We start from the raw sequence: 12,529 nt of genomic DNA on the forward strand, positions 1-12,529 counted from the left end.
TCTGTGCAGGCTGCCTCCTCACAATGGGAGTGTATTCAGGTCGCAGACGTATCACGGCCTTCACGAGGTCAGACCAGAACTACTAAGTGAAAACATTATTTTAGATTGTTTATTTATAAACATAACTTGTTAAAGTAATATTTCAAGATTACTTTATTTTTTTCATTCTGCATTTAAGAGATTAAAATAAATCAAAACAAAGTAGAAAAAGCTTTTTTTTTTTCAATTATAATTGTAAGTATTGTATGTAAGGGAAACTCTGAGGTCTGTGGATCAGAATCTACTGATGGTTCCTCGCACACGGAGAAGAACCAGAGGAGAGAAATCCTTCCAGGCTGTTGCTCCTAAGCTTTGGAACGATCTTCCTCTCTCTGTGTTTGATGGATCTACTAACTCCTTCAAGAAACAGCTTAAGACCTTATTATTCGTGCAGGCTTTTCCTTGATTTTCTGGAACTCCTGTGTTGTTCTCAGTATTATCTTGACCTTTAAAGTATATATTTTATTGAGTATTGTTTTGATTGTTTCAGCGCTTTGTGACCCTGGTCTTGGAAAGCGCTATATAAATACAAATTACTTAATTACTTTCTTACATGTGTATTTAAGTGTGCCTTACCTTTTGACCTCTATTAGACTCATCAGCTACTAGTGTCTATTTGTACAAAACTCTCTTTAAATTGAAATATTTACACTAGAAAAATGTGCTTAAGCCCCACCCACTGAAAAACAATTTTTGATTGTTTAAGCGCTTTGTGACCCTGGTCTGGAAAAGCACTCTATAAATACTTGTTACTTACCTACTTGCTACTGGTTGTATAAACAAAGTTGGCCGGGATTACAGCTGGCTGGAGGAGGAGTGAAGCCATTATAACGTCATCATGGACTCTGCTCTTTTCACCTCTCATTCGCTGAGATTTCAGACGGGGGGGAGAACTTTATAAAGTAATAAGTTCAAATACATGATGAGGAACTTACTGCCTCTTGGAGAGGAAGACTTCAACATTTTGAAACACATTAGTGAGTCAGGAGAGTTGGGTTTTTACATTAGTTTCCCTTTAAAATAAAGTCAACTCGTATAAAAAAAAAAAAGACTTTAATATTGTCTCCTCTTGAACAAATGAACTAGCCACCCTTGGTTTATACATCAATCAGAATGAGAAGCTTGTATTGCCTATTTTATACTTTATATACATTTGACATGATTATTATATGCAATATTTATAATTTTATTTTTTAATTTTTTAATTTTATGATGACAGTCATCCTCTGAACACTGTCATCAGTGAGCAGAGAAGCAGAATGAGCGCACGAATGCTTCTTCCCAGATGCAAAACTAATAGACTCAAGGACTAATTAATTCCTCGGGCTATTAGATTGCACAATTCTGAGTTCGGGGGCAGGAGTGGAGCGAAAGTATCATGACGTTCTATTCTATGTTAATCTTTGTATCCTTTGTTTTTGTTATTTTCTCACAAATTCCAAACTTCAGTTTTGTACATTAAAAACAAATAATAAAAATAAGGTTCGCTGTTGCTGTACACATTACAAAAACACCTTCCACTTCCAGTGAGCCTTTGATCGGCTGCTTGAACGTAAGCTCCTGCAATAACGACTACTTGTCCGGATATTATGCTCATATCACTAAAGATATGTCTCAAGCATCTCGGATCTATGATCGTGATGCTCTTTTCAACATCAGAGAGTCGACGGAGGATTATAACCGCGACCGTTTCCAACGTCCGGTGAAGGTGTTTCCGGCTCCGCTTCTCATCGACTCGGACTCTGTGGAATATCGTTTGATCTCTCGGGTACCGGGCGTTTTCCACAAGCGATCGAGTTGGTCTGGAGTACAGGTCAGGATGAGACGCGCAGTCGCGATCGCTCGGAACAACTCTGACGTCATCGGATGTCATCGATGTTTGATCGACATTCCTGAAGAGCAGGACGACACATCAGCGCTGCCCTCTGTCCAGACCTCAACGAAAGGTGGTAAGATTTTTTCATTTCCTCTCTTTAATTCGGCTTTTACTACCGAGTTGAACGTGAGTGACAGCTGGTTCCCACGTGACCGCTGTTCGCTTCAAAAGATCCCGCTCTGCGCGCCTGTCAGTGACGCGGCGTCGTCAGTGACGTCATCGGTGTTGAATGTGGGACTTCTTAATGTTCGCTCCATTACTAATAAATCCTTTATTCTTAATGATCTTTTCACAAGAGTTAATTTGGATTTATTATGTCTTTCTGAGACTTGGCAGAGAGAGGAAGAGTTTATTCATCTGAACGAACTCTGTCCAGTAGGGAGCGCTGTCCTGGGGAAGCCTCGCCTCTCTGGTCGTGGGGTGGTCTTGCTACTGTTTTTAGGGAGAGTTGTTCTTGCAAAGTGATTCAGACTCAGGAATTCACTTCTTTTGAGTCTCAGATGATCTTGGTTGGTTCTACAAGACCTTTCTATTGTGTGTCAATCTACCGCCCACCTGGTCCTGCGGCGGTGTTCTTGAAAGACTTTAGTGACTTCTTATCTTCCATTATTCAGATGGAATCTGTTCTTATTCTTGGAGACTTTAATCTTCATGTTTCTGAACCCACTCATCAAAAAGGCCACATTTTAGACTTAGTTTTTATTCTTGGCCTGGACATTTCTAATGTATCTGTACATGATGTCCATCTGAGTGATCATTCTCTTGTCTTGTTTAACCTGGACTTCATCCCTGAACCTAAGCCTTTGAAAGTTAGGTCTCAGAGGCGTGTCATCTCAGCCGATACTGCAGACAGTTTTTCTGCTATGTTTGACCGTCTTTCCTTTGATGACTGCCCAGACGTGGACAGTTTGATTCACTGTTTCCATGGTCATTGTGTTGAAATACTGGAACAAGTGGCACCTGTTAAATCAAACTTGAAAATTCAGAAAAAACGGTGCCCTTGGACAAATGAAGATCTCCTGAGTCTGAAGAGACTTTGTCGAAAGACTGCGCGTCTCTGGAAGTCCACTAAACTTGAGGTGCATAGACTTCACCTCAGGGATCTGATGACTTCTTACAATGAGATGTTAGAAACTGCTAGATCTGATTACATCAGAAAACTGATAGCAGCAAATAGGAAAAACCCCAAAGTTTTGTTTGACACGATTAATTCTCTCGTGTCTCCTGCTCCTCAAATCACGCCTGTCTTCTGTGAAGCTGACAGCAATGCATTGTTGAGATTTTTCATTGACAAAATGAAATTGATCAAAGAGAAAATCTCTCCCCCTTTGTTTGGAACCCCTACTGTCTCTGAGCCCCTCTCCTCCTCTTGGTCCTCCTTCACTGCTGTATCTTTGGGTGATATTTCAGCACTAGTGAACAAGATTCAAGTTTTAAGAACAAGTTTTAGTGTATCTGCCAATCAAATGAGGTCTGAATCGGCAGATCTGTTGTGTGGAGTCCCTCAAGGTTCTGTTCTGGGTCCTTTATTGTTTTTGCTGTACTTGATTCCCCTCGGTAAAATCATTCAGAGATTTCCAGATCTTTCTTATCACATTTTTGCTGATGACATCCAGCTCTACTGCTCTTTTGATCCAACTGAGCCCCAGAGGCTGAACAGCTTAGTCAATTGTTTGCTAGAAATCAAACAATGGCTGAGTGAAAACACTCTACAGCTAAATGTGGACAAAACTGAAACACTGGTGATTGCTCCTGATGATAAGGTTCCAGGGTTGAGTCAGTACTTGGGTGACTTAGGTCAGTCTGTCAAACTGAGCCTGAGAAACCTGGGTGTTGTATTTGATAAAGACATGTCTCTTGTTCGACATTGCAGAAAACGGACCTATTGTAACCGTTTGTTTTCATGTCTTAACAAGAAGAAGCTGTCTCGTCTGCAGTTGATTCAGAACTCTGCAGCGAGAATTCTGACCCGCTCAAGTAGAAGAACTCACATCTCTCCGGTCCTTAAAACTCTTCACTGGCTTACAGTTTCTTTCAGGATCAACTTTAAAATTCTAGTTCTTACTTTCAGAGCTATTCATGGTCAGGCTCCTCCTTACATCACTGATCTGATCCAGCCTTATACCCCAGCTCGGGCTCTGAGGTCTGTGGATCAGAATCTACTTATGGTTCCACGCACACGGCTCAGGACCAGAGGAGAGAAATCTTTTCAGGCTGTTGCTCCTAAGCTTTGGAACGATCTTCCTCTCTCTTTGCGCTTGATGGAGTCTACTGACTCCTTTAAGAAACATCTTAAGACGTTTCAATTTGTTCAGGCTTTTCCTTGAATTTCTCGAACTCCTGTGTTGTTCTCAGTATTATCTTGATCTTTAAAGTATGTACTTTTTTGAGTATTGTTTTGATTGTTTAAGCGCTTTGTGACCCTGGTCTCGAAAAGCGCTATATAAATAAATATTACTTACTTACTTACTTACAAGATGACACCCTCCTCTTGCTCAGATGACGTCCTTCCTTGTAGGCTTTTTATCAAAGTATTTGATGTAATTGGCCCCTGGGTTACCAATATGGTGAACCTCTCCCTTTCCACAGGGTTTTTTCCCAATGCATTTAAACATGCCATTGTGGAGCCTCTGCTAAAAAAAACAGGCTTAGACCCAACTGACCTCAGTAATTTCAGGCCTATTTCATTATTCCTATTATTGTCTTTGTTCCTGGATCAGAGCGACATCCATGAGAAGTTTCAGTCTGGCTTCCGTAAACATCACTCTACGGAGACAGCTTTATTGAAAGTGTCCAGTGACATCATGATGTCGGCTGACTCTGGTAAATTCACTGTTCTGGTTCTTTTGGATCTGTCCTCAGCCTTTGACACAGTTGATCACCAGATCCTGCTGAGAAGACTGAGGGATGAAGTGGGACTGTCTGGGTCTGTGTTAGAATGGTTCTCATCTTACCTTTCTGGGCGCAGTTTTAGTGTATCTGCCAATCAAATGAGGTCTGAATCAGCAGATCTGTTGAGTCCCTCAAGGTTCTGTTCTGGGTCCTTTATTGTTTTTGCTGTACTTGATTCCCCTCGGTAAAATCATTCAGAGATTTCCAGATCTTTCTTATCACATTTTTGCTGATGACATCCAGCTCTACTGCTCTTTTGATCCAACTGAGCCCCAAAGGCTGAACAGCTTAGTCAATTGTTTGCTAGAAATCAAACAATGGCTGAGTGAAAACACTCTACAGCTAAATGTGGACAAAACTGAAACACTGGTGATTGCTCCTGATGATAAGGTTCCAGGGTTGAGTCAGTACTTGGGTGACTTAGGTCAGTCTGTCAAACTGAGCCTGAGAAACCTGGGTGTTGTATTTGATAAAGACATGTCTCTTGTTCGACACTGCAGAAAACTGACCAGAAACTGTTTCCTTCAACTGAGAAAAATCTCTAAACTTAGGAAAATGTTGTCGGAACATGATCTGGAGCTTGTAATCCATGCGTTTGTTTCTTCTCGTCTGGACTATCGTAACAGTTTGTTTTCATGTCTTGACAAGAAGGAGTTGTCTCGCCTGCAGTTGATTCATATATATATAGTATATACTTTTTTGAGTATTGTTTTGATTGTTTAAGCGCTTTGTGCCCCTGGTCTGGAAAAGCGCTATATAAATAAATATTACTTACTTACTTACTTACTTACCTAAAGGTAGAAGTAATTTGTCTTTGTTATTTTTCTTTGATCTATGTTCTTTATCTTTATCTTTAGACTTAGATTGTGTCACCTTGTTCTTTCTCTTTATTTCTCTTTGTTCTTATTCTTATTTTTATTTTTATTTTATGAATAATAGCTGTATTGCTGTGTCTAATTGGAAGAAAAATAGAAATTAATTTGTGTTCATTTTGGGCTTGACTCTACGTATATGCTGATACCTATTTTTATTCGCTTTTTTATTTTATTTTTTAACATTATTTACCGCTACGAGAGTTTGTTCGACGTAACCTCTCGCGAGATTTGGAACACGACGCCATCAGGGGAGGAGTCGGCGATCTCACTGCAGCTGACGGTTCTGTTGTAGTGACGTAATGTGGCCCGAGCGCTGACTTCAGATGGCGGTCTGTGCCAGGCTCTAAGGTAAGGTAAGGTAAGGTAAGGTAAAACTTTATTGATCCCTCAGGAGGTCTCCTTCGGGAAATTGTTTTTTTCCAATAGCCAGCAATTTTTCATAAACAATAAAAAATAATAAATAAAAAATAAAATAAGAAGAAGAACATAAAGAGAAAGAACAAGATGACACAATCTAAGTCTAAAGATAAAGAACAAAGGTCAAAGAAAAACAACAAAGACAAAAGATACAAAGACTAACATAGAACAGAACATTCAGATACTCTCACTCCACTCCTGCCCCCGAACTCAGAATTGTAAGTAAGTAAGTAAGTAAGTCATTTTATTTATATAGCGCTTATCTAGACCAGGGTCACAAAGCGCTTAAACAACCAAAACAATATTCTATAAACCAGCAGGACCACGCCAGCGACTCCAACATGGACGAGGAGGAGGGAGAGCGGACCGTGGGCCAGAGGAGACAGGGCGACCATGGCGGCGGAGGAGGAGGTGGAGAAGGAGGAGGAGAAGGGGGCGAGCGACGGTCGCGTCAACACCCACGTCGACCCCGGACTCTCGCTACACCCGCAGTCTCTCTGGGAGCTGCCCCCGGAGCTGCTGGTGGAGGTGTTCTCCCTCCTGCCCGGGACCGTGTTGCCCAACGTCGCCCTGGTCTGCAAGAAATTCAGGCAGATCCTCAACACCGAGATCATCTGGAGGAGGCGCTGCGTGAAAGGTACAGAGATCGTCAGGAGAACCTGGTTCCCATGTGGACCCACAGAGACATGTAGGAGCCGTTATCGGCTCTCAGTCTGGGTCACTGTTATCTTGTCAGGCCGGTCAGAACCACTGATAAACATCTGACTTGTTGTCACACATCAAAGCTAGAGAATGTGGACCAGGTGTATCTTGCTTACCCTGGATTTTCTTATCTTCAAAACCATATTTATTTACTATATATTCACTATATATTCACTATATATTTACTATATATTCAGTATATATTTACTATATATTCAGTATATATTTACTATATATTTACTATATATTCACTATATATTTACTATATATTTACTATATATTCACTATATATTCACTATATATTTACTATATATTCACTATATATTTACTATATATTCACTATATATTTACTATATATTTACTATATATTCACTATATATTCACTATATATTCACTATATATTTACTATATATTTATATTCACTATATATTCACTATATATTCACTATATATTTACTATATATTCACTATATATTCACTATATATTTAATATATATTCACTATATATTTACTATATATTTACTATATATTTACTATATATTTATATTTACTATATATTCTGTCATGAGTCGAGCAGGACAGGAGACCCAGATGCGGAAGTGCGAATAATCCTTGGAGGAATAGCTCAGTTCAGACTTCAAACGCGGAGTGAGATCAAAGCTTGCCAACCTGGTCAGCTAAGGATGCTCCTTATCAGTAGGAAGAACCCGCCACTCAATCATCCCCAGCCGCGCACCTGCCAGCGTCTGTCAAAACAAAACACAGGACACGTACCAAACGGAAACACAACTTCAAAATAAAACAGGAAGGAACATAAACATGTAAGTACCCCCCCCCTCTAGGTAGCGCCTCCAGGCGTTCTACCCGGTCTTTCCGGGTGCTCCCGGTAAAAGTCTCGGAGAAGGCAAAGGTCCAGGATGAGGGAGCGGGATATCCAGGAGCGTTCCTCTGGACCGTAGCCCTCCCAGTCTACCAGATACTGGAAGCCCCGACCTCTGCGGCGAACCTCCAGGATCTGTGGACTCTGTTGTCAGCGAGACGTCGATTCCTGGTGGCGGTTCGAGACAAGGCCGCCCTGGTCTGGTGCCAGACAGACCGACAACGTCGTAGGTGGGCACAAACTGAGGGAACCGCTGCCTCCCTCTCCTGAGAGGGGAAGAGAGGTGGTTGATACCCGTAAGCAGCCATGAATGGTGACATCCCAGTGGCAGATGACGTCAGGGAATTGTGAGCATACTCCACCCAGGGGATGTGCTGACACCAGGAGGCAGGGTGACGAGCCGACACACAGCGTAGTGCTGATTCTAAGTCCTGGTTAGCCTTTTCCGTCTGTCCGTTGCTCTGCGGATGGTAGCCTGACGAAAGGCTAGCCTTAGCCCCCAGGGACTTGCAGAATGCTCTCCAGACTTGCGAGGAGAACTGGGGTCCACGATCCGAGACGATGTCCACTGGGATGCCATGGAGTCTAAAAACGTGTAGGACCAGCAGGTCCGCTTTCTCCAATGCGGACGGCAACTTGATCAGGGGGATGAAGTGCACCATCTTGGAGAAGCGGTCCACCACCGTAAGGATTACTGTCCTACCCATGGATCGAGGAAGACCGGTGACGAAGTCCACTGAGATGTGCGACCAGGGGCGACTCGGCACAGGTAAGGGTTGAAGGAGTTCAGCTGGGGGGCGACGAGAGGACTTTCCGCGAGCACACGTGGCACAGGCAGCCACAAACTCCTTGACGCCAGGGTGACACGCTACCCTGTGGTTGTGCCCCCACTGAAGCACTTGGGCACGAGCTGGCTGCGGAACAAAGAGTCTATCAGGCGGTCCAGAGCTGGGTCCTGGGTGACTCTCCTGAGCCTCCAGAACTACCCCCTCTATATATCCCAGCTGGCCGCCGCTTAGGGAGGATGGTCTCGTGCGCAAGACCCTCCTGGGAAGGAGCAAACTGTCGGGATAAGGTGTCAGGCTTAATGTTCTTACCTCCTGGGCGGTAAGTCAGGGAAAAGTCAAATCGCCCCAGAAACAGGGCCCAACGGGCCTGGCGGGAGTTCAGGGGCCTGGCCTCCTGTAAATAGAGCAAGTTCTTATGATCCGTTAGAACCAGAAAAGGTACCTCTGAGCCCTCCAGCCAATGCTCCGCCTGAGACAGTTTCCGGGAATAAAAGGCACAAGGATGTACCTTGTTGTCCCTAGAGCACCTCTGAGACAGCACCGCTCCTATGCCGGTGTCAGAGGCGTCCACCTCCACGATGAACTGACGGGCTGGGTCAGGGTGTCGTAGGATGGGTGCAGAGGAGAACAGTGAGCGCAGCTGGTTAAAGGAGTCTTCCGCCTTGGCGGAACAGAGGAAAGGACTCTTAGTGGAGGTAAGCTGGGTTAGTGGAGCGGCAACCTGGCCATAACCCTGGATAAACCTACGATAGAAGTTAGCGAATCCCAGGAACTGTTGCAACTGCTTGCGGCTAACAGGCACCGGCCACTGGGAAACTGCCTTCACCTTCATGGGATCTGGCCTCAGCTGACCCTGCCCTAAAATAAAACCAAGGAAACTCACGGTGGAAACTCCAAACTCACACTTCTCCGCCTTGACAAAAGGTCTGTTCTCTAACAGCCGTTGGAGAACGCGGCGGACATGGCTGAGGTGTTCATCACGGGAACTGGAAAAAATCAAAATGTCATCAAGTTAGACGTACACAAAATCATTTAAGAAATCCCTTAAGACCTCATTAACGAGTCTCTGAAAGACCGCTGGCGCATTGGTCAGGCCAAATGGCATGACCAGATACTCTAAGTGTCCTAAGGGAGTCTTAAATGCCATCTTCCACTCGTCGCCCTCCCTAATACGAACCAAGTGATACGCACTTCGAAGGTCCAGTTTGGTGAAGACCATGGCCTTGTTCAGTGGATCAAAGGATGGGTCTATGAGTGGGAGGGGATAACGGTTCTTGATGGTGAAACTGTTTAACCCCCTGTAGTCTATGCAGGGTCTCAGGGATTTGTCCTTCTTGCTAATAAAAAAGAACCCTGCACCAAGAGGCGAAGAAGAGGGGCGAATCAAGCCGGCCGTCAGTGACTCCCCGATATAGGTGTCGAGGGCCTGACGCTCAGGACGAGAAACCTTGTAAAGTCGACTACAGGGGAGTGGAGAACCTGGAAGTAAGTCGATGTCGCAGTCATAAGGATGGTGTGGTGGTAGGGATAGCGCCCTCTCCTTGCTAAAAACCTCACCCAAACTGTGATACTCCGGAGGAACGGAGGAAAGATCAGGGGGGGGAGAAATGGGAAGTGGAGGACGAGAGGTAGTGGGTGCAGAACGAAGACAATGAGGACTCCAACCAAGTACAGTAGAGTTCACCCAGTCAAAGTGAGGATTATGGATACGAAGCCAGGGGAGACCAAGAACTATAGGAGAAGAGGGAGATGAAATGAGAAGAAAACAAATGACCTCAGAGTGGTTACCCGAAATAGTGAGGGAAAGGGGAGTGGTCTGGTGAGTCACGTCGAGGAGAGGTCGGCCATCTATGGCGCAGACCGGGCGGGGAACGTCAAGTCTAACCAGGGGGGTGTTAGGGGAAAGGGCGAAGTCCCGGTCAATGAAGTTGTCGTCGGCGCCGGAGTTGATCAGAACAACCTCTGCAGTAGAAGTCAGGTCAATAGTCAAAAGTCCGGGTAGAGTGATCCGATGAGTAGGGTCAGGAGAAGAGAGGGTGTGTCCCACCTGAGTACTAACCTTGCCACGTTCCCGGCTGCGTTCCCTCAGCCTATTATCAATCCTAATCTCTAAGCTAATAGGTGCCTCTAAACCCTCCTGTTCATCCCGAGTAGCGAGCTGATCCCTGACGGAGTCACTTAACCCCTGGGAAAAAGCAGTTAATAGCGCGGGCTCATTCCAGCCACTCTCTGCAGCTAATATTCGAAAATCTATAGAGTAATGCCCCACAGACTCCTCTCCCTGTCTTAAACTAAGTAACTTTCGAGCGGACACCGCGGTGAGCGATGTGGCAGGTCGAAAACCCGGCGCATCTCGTCAGTAAAACACTCATAACTAGCTAGAGCCGGAGAGTTAGACTCCCACAGAGAAGTTGCCCAGTCAGCTGCTCTACCCCGGAGGAGATTTATCAAATACGCTTTCTGGGCGCGACCAATCGAAAACGATGATGGCTGCTGGCTAAACACTAGTTGGACCTGGAGCAAGAAACGTGCACAACCACCCACATTAAAATGTTCCGGCGTGGGTATCGTTGGTTCACGTAGAGCCGGCAGTCTCTCAGGGTGAGCATGAGCGGAGACAGTCGGCGCGAGCACAGAGGCTGCGGCGGCTGCAACAGGTGCGGGAGGGGCCAAACGAAGAGTCAGCTCACCCACAGTAGCTGACAGCTTGACGAGCGCTGAGTGACTGTCCCGTGTCACTTCCTCGAGAGTACAAAGTCTGGTTCCTTGAGAACCGAGAGCTCGGCGGAGCTCCTTTACGTCTGCTGGCTCCATCTGGTGGCCAGAGTATTCTGTCATGAGTCGAGCAGGACAGGAGACCCAGATGCGGAAGTGCGAATAATCCTTCGGAGGAATAGCTCAGAATAAAGTCTTTTAATGATCCAAACGGTCGGAACGGACCGGAACAAAAAACAAAACAGACGCTCGGGACGGAGGCAGGGCACAGCTGGAGATCGGGGTCTCGAACAGCAACTAAAAACAAAAGGACAAAAAGACTCACGTGAGTAAAGTAAAGAGCTGACAACGTCAGGGGTTCTCATAGGATTAAGAGTTCAGACTTCAAACGCGGAGTGAGATCAAAGCTTGGCGAGTTCTTCCGGGTAGGGATGCTCCTTATCAGTAGGAAGAACCCGCCACACAATCATCCCCAGCCGCGCACCTGCCAGCGTCTGTCAAAACAAAACACAGGACACATACCAAACGGAAACACAACTTCAAAATAAAACAGGAAGGAACATAAACATGACATATTCACTATATATTCACTATATATTTACTATATATTCACTATATATTTACTATATATTCACTATATATTCACTATATATTTACTATATATTCACTATATATTCACTATATATTCACTATATATTTACTATATATTTACTATATATTCACTATATATTCACTATATATTTACTATATATTCACTATATATGCACTATATATTTACTATATATTCACTATATATTTACTATATATTTACTATATATTTAATATAAATTTACTATATATTCACTATATATTTACTATATATTTACTATATATTCACTATATATACACTATATATTCACTATATATTCACTATATATTTACTATATATTTACTATATATTTACTATATATTTACAATATATTCACTATATATTTACTATATATTCACTATATATTTACTATATATTTACTATATATTCACTATATATTTACTATATATTTACTATATATTTACTATATATTTACTATATATTTACTATATATTCACTATATATACACTATATATTCACTATATATTTACTATATATTCACTATATATTTACTATATATTCACTATATATTTACTTTATATTTATTATATATTTACTATATATTTACTATATATGTATTCACTATATATTCACTATATATTTACTATATATTCACTATATATTTACTATATATTCACTATATATTTACTATATATTTACTATATATTTACTATATATTCACTATATATTCACTATATATTTACTATATATTTATTTA

The sequence above is a fragment of the Callionymus lyra genome, chromosome 8, assembly GCF_982586985.1.
Source record: "Callionymus lyra chromosome 8, fCalLyr1.hap1.1, whole genome shotgun sequence".
Lineage (NCBI taxonomy): Eukaryota > Metazoa > Chordata > Actinopteri > Syngnathiformes > Callionymidae > Callionymus > Callionymus lyra.